The sequence below is a fragment of the Pelophylax lessonae genome (genome assembly GCF_965119305.1).
Source record: "Pelophylax lessonae genome assembly, chromosome: 8".
NCBI classification, from domain to species: domain Eukaryota; kingdom Metazoa; phylum Chordata; class Amphibia; order Anura; family Ranidae; genus Pelophylax; species Pelophylax lessonae.
Window position 1 is genome coordinate 259,933,074 of NC_138775.1, and position 6,357 is coordinate 259,939,430.

General features: G+C 45.7%; 1 pseudogene across 1 annotated transcript in view; it reads right to left on the reverse strand.

Moving 5' to 3' along the window:
• The window catches only part of LOC309562330 (PRELI domain-containing protein 1, mitochondrial-like), an 810-nt pseudogene extending 721 nt beyond the window's left edge, over positions 1-89 (reverse strand). Inside the window, exon 1 of the transcript in view lies at positions 1-89. This exon is cut by the window's left edge and continues 3 nt beyond it. The product of the transcript in view is annotated as a PRELI domain-containing protein 1, mitochondrial-like (transcript).
• Between the last annotated feature and the right edge of the window lie 6,268 nt (positions 90-6,357).

Sequence of the window (6,357 nt, forward strand, 5' to 3'; positions counted from 1 at the left end):
TATGGGTTTGGGTAGCGCTGCCAAAAAGCAATGACTACTTGGTCCCAGGAGCACTTCAGCTCATTCAAGCCTAGAAAATACTTCACCATTTTTCCTAAAAGAATCACTGCATTAAACTAGACGGGGGCAGACAGCGATGGGGTGTAGAGGTCACCTGAAGAAACCATCTGGATCCTGCGTGAAGCCGGAGTGCCTCTGTTCTAGTGGAGGGACCTCTCCATGCAGGGAGTCAGCTCTTTCTAGCCACCATGAGGATGGTACAGGATGCCCCTAACTTCCGGCAGTGACCTATAGCAGTTTTACTGCTACATAGCGGCACCTGTGCAGCAGATCGCGTATATATAGATGACCTGACAATTCCAGGTAGGGGGCGCTCATGCAGGCTGCCAGCGATGATTGGCGAATGCACGGTACCCAATGTCTTCCGGGACCCACCGATTGTTAGGCAGAGATCAGGTTGTTTACATAGGCAGATTGCCCTTCTGACGGGAGGGAAGGGAGGGAACTTGTGTCTCTGCAAAGCAGGAAATAAATTCCATCTCTTCTCCTAGTGAAAGCACCTCGCAGGGTATAGAAAAACACTGGCAAGGCACACAGTTAACCCTGTAATTGCTCCTGACATTAACCCCTTCCTAGCCAGTGTCAATAATACAGTGACGGTGCATATTTTTAGCACTGATCACTGTATTAGTGTCACTGGTCCCTAAAAAGTGTCAGTTAGTGTCAGAATGCCCACCGCAATATCGCAGTCCCACTATAAGTCGCTGATCGCCACCATTACTAGTAAAAAATAAAATTAAAAAAATATTTCATAGTTTGTAGATGCTCTAAATTTTGCGCAAACCAATCAATATATGCTTTGGGATATGTAGCAGAACACATATTGGCCTAAATTTATGAAGAAATTTGATTTTTAAATTTATTTTATTTGATAGATTTTATAACAGAAAGTAAAAAAAAAAGTGTTTTTTTTGTTTATAGCACAAAAAATAAAAAGAAAGTGGTGATCAAGTACCAACAAAAGAAAGCTCTATTTGTGAGTAAAAATACAATGTACCCAAATACAATGACATACATTGTATTTGGGTACAGTTGTAACGACAACCCGGGTATGAAAGGAGTTACAGTCGTTTAGGACATTTCATTCCTGAACACAAAGGCAGCTACCGGACACTCCACTCCGACGAACAAGAAACCCATACGAATAACCCCCCCCCCCACAACTACGAGACGAGGCTCTGTATTGAGGGTCAAGCAGGAATCAGACAGTTTATTGAAAGGCCCTTTATATGCACATGAGATTATTACAGTCATCACAGGATAATGACCCAAATCCAGCCCCCAACATCACACAATGGTTACATAACGAGCCCCCAATACACATGTTTGTTGCTGAGGAGGATCCGGCGGCTATCTTTTTGGAGTCAAGAGCTACTGATCTGCATACATATCGTTCCATGCTGTGTTTTATTGGATAATGTGTAAGTGGCCAATTTTACTTTCAATAAAACCTTAGTCTGATGTATTATACCTTGAGGAGTCTCCCTTTATATCTCTGATTTGAGGTCTGTCATTCACTGAGACTGGGCTGCCTGATTTGGAAGATTTTTGGATCTGGGATCGGCTCCACATGAGTGATTGTTTATTGGGCACGCTTGACTGATCTCTGTAATGGGGGTCTGTCAGATCCGGTAAGAGCCTTGGACACCTGGTGTTTGCTGGTGTTGGCTTCTGGATTCACAACTTACAACTTTTATTCTGTCTGTTAATGGGATTCCCCATTCATTCATATGTGTGTGGACTTCATATGAACTTTTACTCCCCAATTGATTTTTTGTGGATTTTAATATCAAAAGCGCTGCATGTTATTTTAACCCAATACACATCACTCGGAGTGTTAATACATCCCTTAGCAGACAACAGGTGAGCCACCTCAGACAAGAATATTACAATTTACTTACCCAGACAAAATCAACATTGTTTAGCGATAGACAGTCAGTCTCTTACACTGAACTTACTGGAATGCCCATATTAGGAGTTATACTAAGAGCTGCACAGAGTGCTTGATGTCTCCGCTCTCGCTCCGCTTTCTCACTCCAATGGACAGCACTCAGTGGAAGGTGATCCTCTGTGAAAGTTGGGATCGCAGGACACGTTTCAAGGACTCCTGCTCTTCTTCACCTAACCCCCAGGGCTACCAGCTCTATCTTAAAAGCCCACACAAGCTCCAATGTACGGGGCGGGGGCTTCAAGGCAGACTCCTAGCATACTGGATGGTAGGGAAGATCAGGAATAGGGTTGAGCGAACACCTAGATGTCCGTGTTCGACGGGTTCGGCCGAACTTTAAAAAAAAGTCCGGGTCCGTGTCCCGGACTTTTACCGAACTTTTCCCGGACACCGAACCCCATTGAAGTCAATGGGGACCCGAACTTTAAGGCACTAAAATGGCTCTAAAACACCAAAGGAAAGGGCTAGAGTGCTGCAAATGGCAGCAAAACGTAATTAAGAGCATGGCAAGTGCTCTGCAAACAAATGTGGATAGGGAAATAACTTAAAACAACAAAAAAAAACAGAAAAATAAAACAATGTTCTTCTTCATCTCTGAAGGACGAGGCCCATATGGAGTAGGAGGGAGGTTGAGGTGGTGGTGGATGTGGCGGTGACTAGACATATGCCGGTTTTCGGTAATTCGATATATCGCGGTATTGCATAGCCACGGTATTGTTATTGTGGCATTTTTAAAATACCGAGTTTCTCTGTCAAGTCTGCCTGACTTGTGAATTGATACATTTCAGTGAGCTGGATGACTCATTCACTCACTCAGCTAACACCTTTCAGCATTAAGTCTCCTAACTATAAACAAAAATGATTACATTTGTATCTTTTCCTTCCCTCTGCCAGGGAGAAAGGAAGTTTAACCTCTTAAAGACTGGATCTTTTTCTGACACTTGCTGTTTGCAAGTTAAAATCAGTTTTTTTTTTGCTAGAAAAGTACTTAGAACCCCCAAACATTTTATATATTTTTTTAGCAGAGACCCTACAGAATAAAATGGCGATTGTTGTAATATTTTATGTCACACTGTATTTGCGCAGCAGTCTTTCAAACGCAATGATTAGACTTTAATGAATAAAAAAAAAAAAAAAAACGTAACAGTAAAGTTATCCCAATTTTTTTTTTTTTTGTTACACAGAGAATCGTGAGAGAATCGTGATCTTTATTCCAAGCTAAAAAATCGTGATTCTCATTTTGGCCAGAATCGTGCAGCTCTAATAAATATATATATACACACACACACGCCTAGCAGCCCACATTACATTATTATATAGCCATCAAGCAGTGTCTGGCCTACCTGGTGATGACTGGTCCTGGCGCTCTGATCCGATGGCCTGGTCTTTAAAGGGGCAAATCCTTGCGATCCAGAAGTGGTTAAACCTGCAGGAGGACCGGTGTTTTTATCTATTAATGACTTTACTATTGCTTTAGGCCTGGTTCACATGTATGCGGGTTGGTGGTTCACATGTATGCGGGTTGGCGGTTCACATGTATGCGGGTTGGCGGCCCACATTTGCACAGGCATAGCAGCCCATTGATTTGAACGGGCTGCTATGCCCTCATTTTCCGCAGAAAAAAGGTGCATGCAGCATTTTTTTTAAATTCAGTGGCCTTGAAATCCATCCTGCTTTTGCACCATGCGACTAACCTGCAGTTCCTGCTCTGGCAAGCTTTCTGCATTTTTTGTATACGTGGGCACGGCATTTAAAAATAAACAGTTTGCGTGTGCAGCAACGGCAGGTAAGTCGCATGGTGCAAAAGAAGGATGGATTTCATGGCCACTGCATTTTTTTAAATTCTGCATGCACCTTTTTTCAGCTGAAAACGCAGGCATAGCAGCTCAAGCCCATTCACATCAATGGGCTGCTATGCCTGTGCAAATGTGGGCCCCCAACCCGCATACATGTGAACCAGGCCTAAAGCAATAGTAAAGTCATTAATAGATAAAAACACCGGTCCTCCTGCAGGTTTAACCAATTAATGACTTTACTATTGCTTTAGGCCTGGTTCACATGTATGCGGGTTGGGGGCCCACATTTGCACAGGCATAGCAGCCCATTGATGTGAATGGGCTTGAGCTGCTATGCCTGCGTTTTCAGCTGAAAAAAGGTGCATGCAGAATTTAAAAAAATGCAGTGGCCATGAAATCCATCCTTCTTTTGCACCATGCGACTTACCTGCCGTTGCTGCACACGCAAACTGTTTATTTTTAAATGCCGTGCCCACGTATACAAAAAATGCAGAAAGCTTGCCAGAGCAGGAACTGCAGGTTAGTCGCATGGTGCAAAAGCAGGATGGATTTCAAGGCCACTGAATTTTAAAAAAATGCTGCATGCACCTTTTTTCTGCGGAAAATGAGGGCATAGCAGCCCATTCAAATCAATGGGCTGCTATGCCTGTGCAAATGTGAACCACCAACCCGCATACATGTGAACCAGGCCTAAAGCAATAGTAAAGTAATTTATAAACAACACCTCCTTCAGGTTTAACCACTTCTTGACCACAAGGATTTGCCCTCTTAATGACCAGGCCATCGGATCGGAGCCGAGCGCCAGAACCAGTTATCACCAGTTAGGCCAGACACTGCTTGATGACCTATTTTAGGCCTGGTTCACAGAGTCTGTACTGACTGACTATATAATAATGTGCATAAGTGAACCAAAGCCCCTAAATTCAGCAATGAAATTGAAGTGAGGTGGAAATTTAATAATTTAAATTTAATAATAGAATACCGTGATAATACCGTATACCGTGGCAAAACCTTAATCAATTAATCGCAGCATGAAAATCTGATACCGTCACAAGCCTAGCGGTGACATAGGCGTGCGCACAGGGTGTGCTGGGTGTGCCTGGGCACACCCTAATCACCTAGGGCACATAGCATTGCCAGTGAGGAGATGGGAAAGATCTCCCTGGGACCTGCTCTGCTCTATTTCTCCTTGCCTACAGGTACATGGCCCCGATACATTACTCTCCCTGCTGGCAAACACATGCATGTGTATTTCAACTTTGGGGTGCACACCTTAATGCAATAGGCTGCGCACACCTATGGGCGGTGTAGGTGGAAGCGGCGGTGGAGGAGGACCAGGGCCGGATTAACAGCATCATGGGCTTGGTGCTGAGGATTTTGAAGGGCCTTAAGGGCCGTGCCTTGCCATGCACCCAGAGGAGGAAGGGTGCAGCCATGCATGCCTAATTCAACATGGGATGCTGTCTCTGAAGCCCATAAACACATCCATGCATCGCCAACTGTCCCTCCTTGTCCGGCCTTCACGCTGTGTGGGGAGGTTCTGAGGGTGCTGCCTGGGGAAGCGAGCATAGAAGCCAGACTTCTGTGTTTACAAGTGACAGAAGAGCGGTAACAGTGAATATGGCCAACCCGGGGCCTATATAAAAGGTAGGGGCCTGGAGCTGCAGCTCCAATAGCCCCTACATTAATCTGGCCCTGAGGAGGAGGACGAGGTAGCCAACACTGCTTCTTTTCAAAAATTTTAAATGAGGGTACACCCCAAAAGAGTGAGAAAGAGCAAAAATGGAACAATGGGTGGGTAAGGTCGGTATCCATTGCTATTCTGCATAAGGTACGGAAAAGTCCCGTGGGATCCATGCCTGGTTCATTTTAATGAACGTGAGCTTGTCCACATTGTCTCTGGACAGGCGGCTGCGCTTGTCTGTTATAACGCCCCCAGCCGTGCTAAATACCCGTTCAGATAATACACTGGCTGCAGGGCACGCCAGCACCTCCAAGGCGTAAAGGGCAAGCTCAAGCCATGTGCCCAATTTGGAGACCCAGAAGTTGAAGGGGGCAGACCCGTCATTCACTACATGTAGGCGTGTGCACACATACTGCTCCACCATGTTGGTAAAATGCTGCCTCCTGCTAAGACGTTCCATCTGAGCTGCTGGTGCTGCTGTTTGTTGTGGCGTGCTGACAAAGCTTTTCCACATTTCGGCCATGCTAACCCTGCCTTCTGAGGTGCTGGCGGTGCCCTGGTTGCGTTGGCGACCTCCTCCTCCTCCTCCTCTGCCTTGTGCTTCCACTGTGGCCCCGCTGTCAGATGGGAATGCCAGCAGCATGGCGTCTACCAGCGTGCGCTTGTACTCGCGCATCTTGCGATCGCGCTCCAGTGAGTGAATTAAGGACGGTACGTTGTCCTTGTAACGGGGATCCAGCAGCGTGGCCACCCAGTAATCAGCACAAGTTAGAATGTGGGCAACTCGGCGGTCGTTGTGGAGACACTGCAGCATGTAATCGCTCATGTGTGCCAGGCTGCCCAGAGGCAACGAAAGGCTGTCCTCTGTG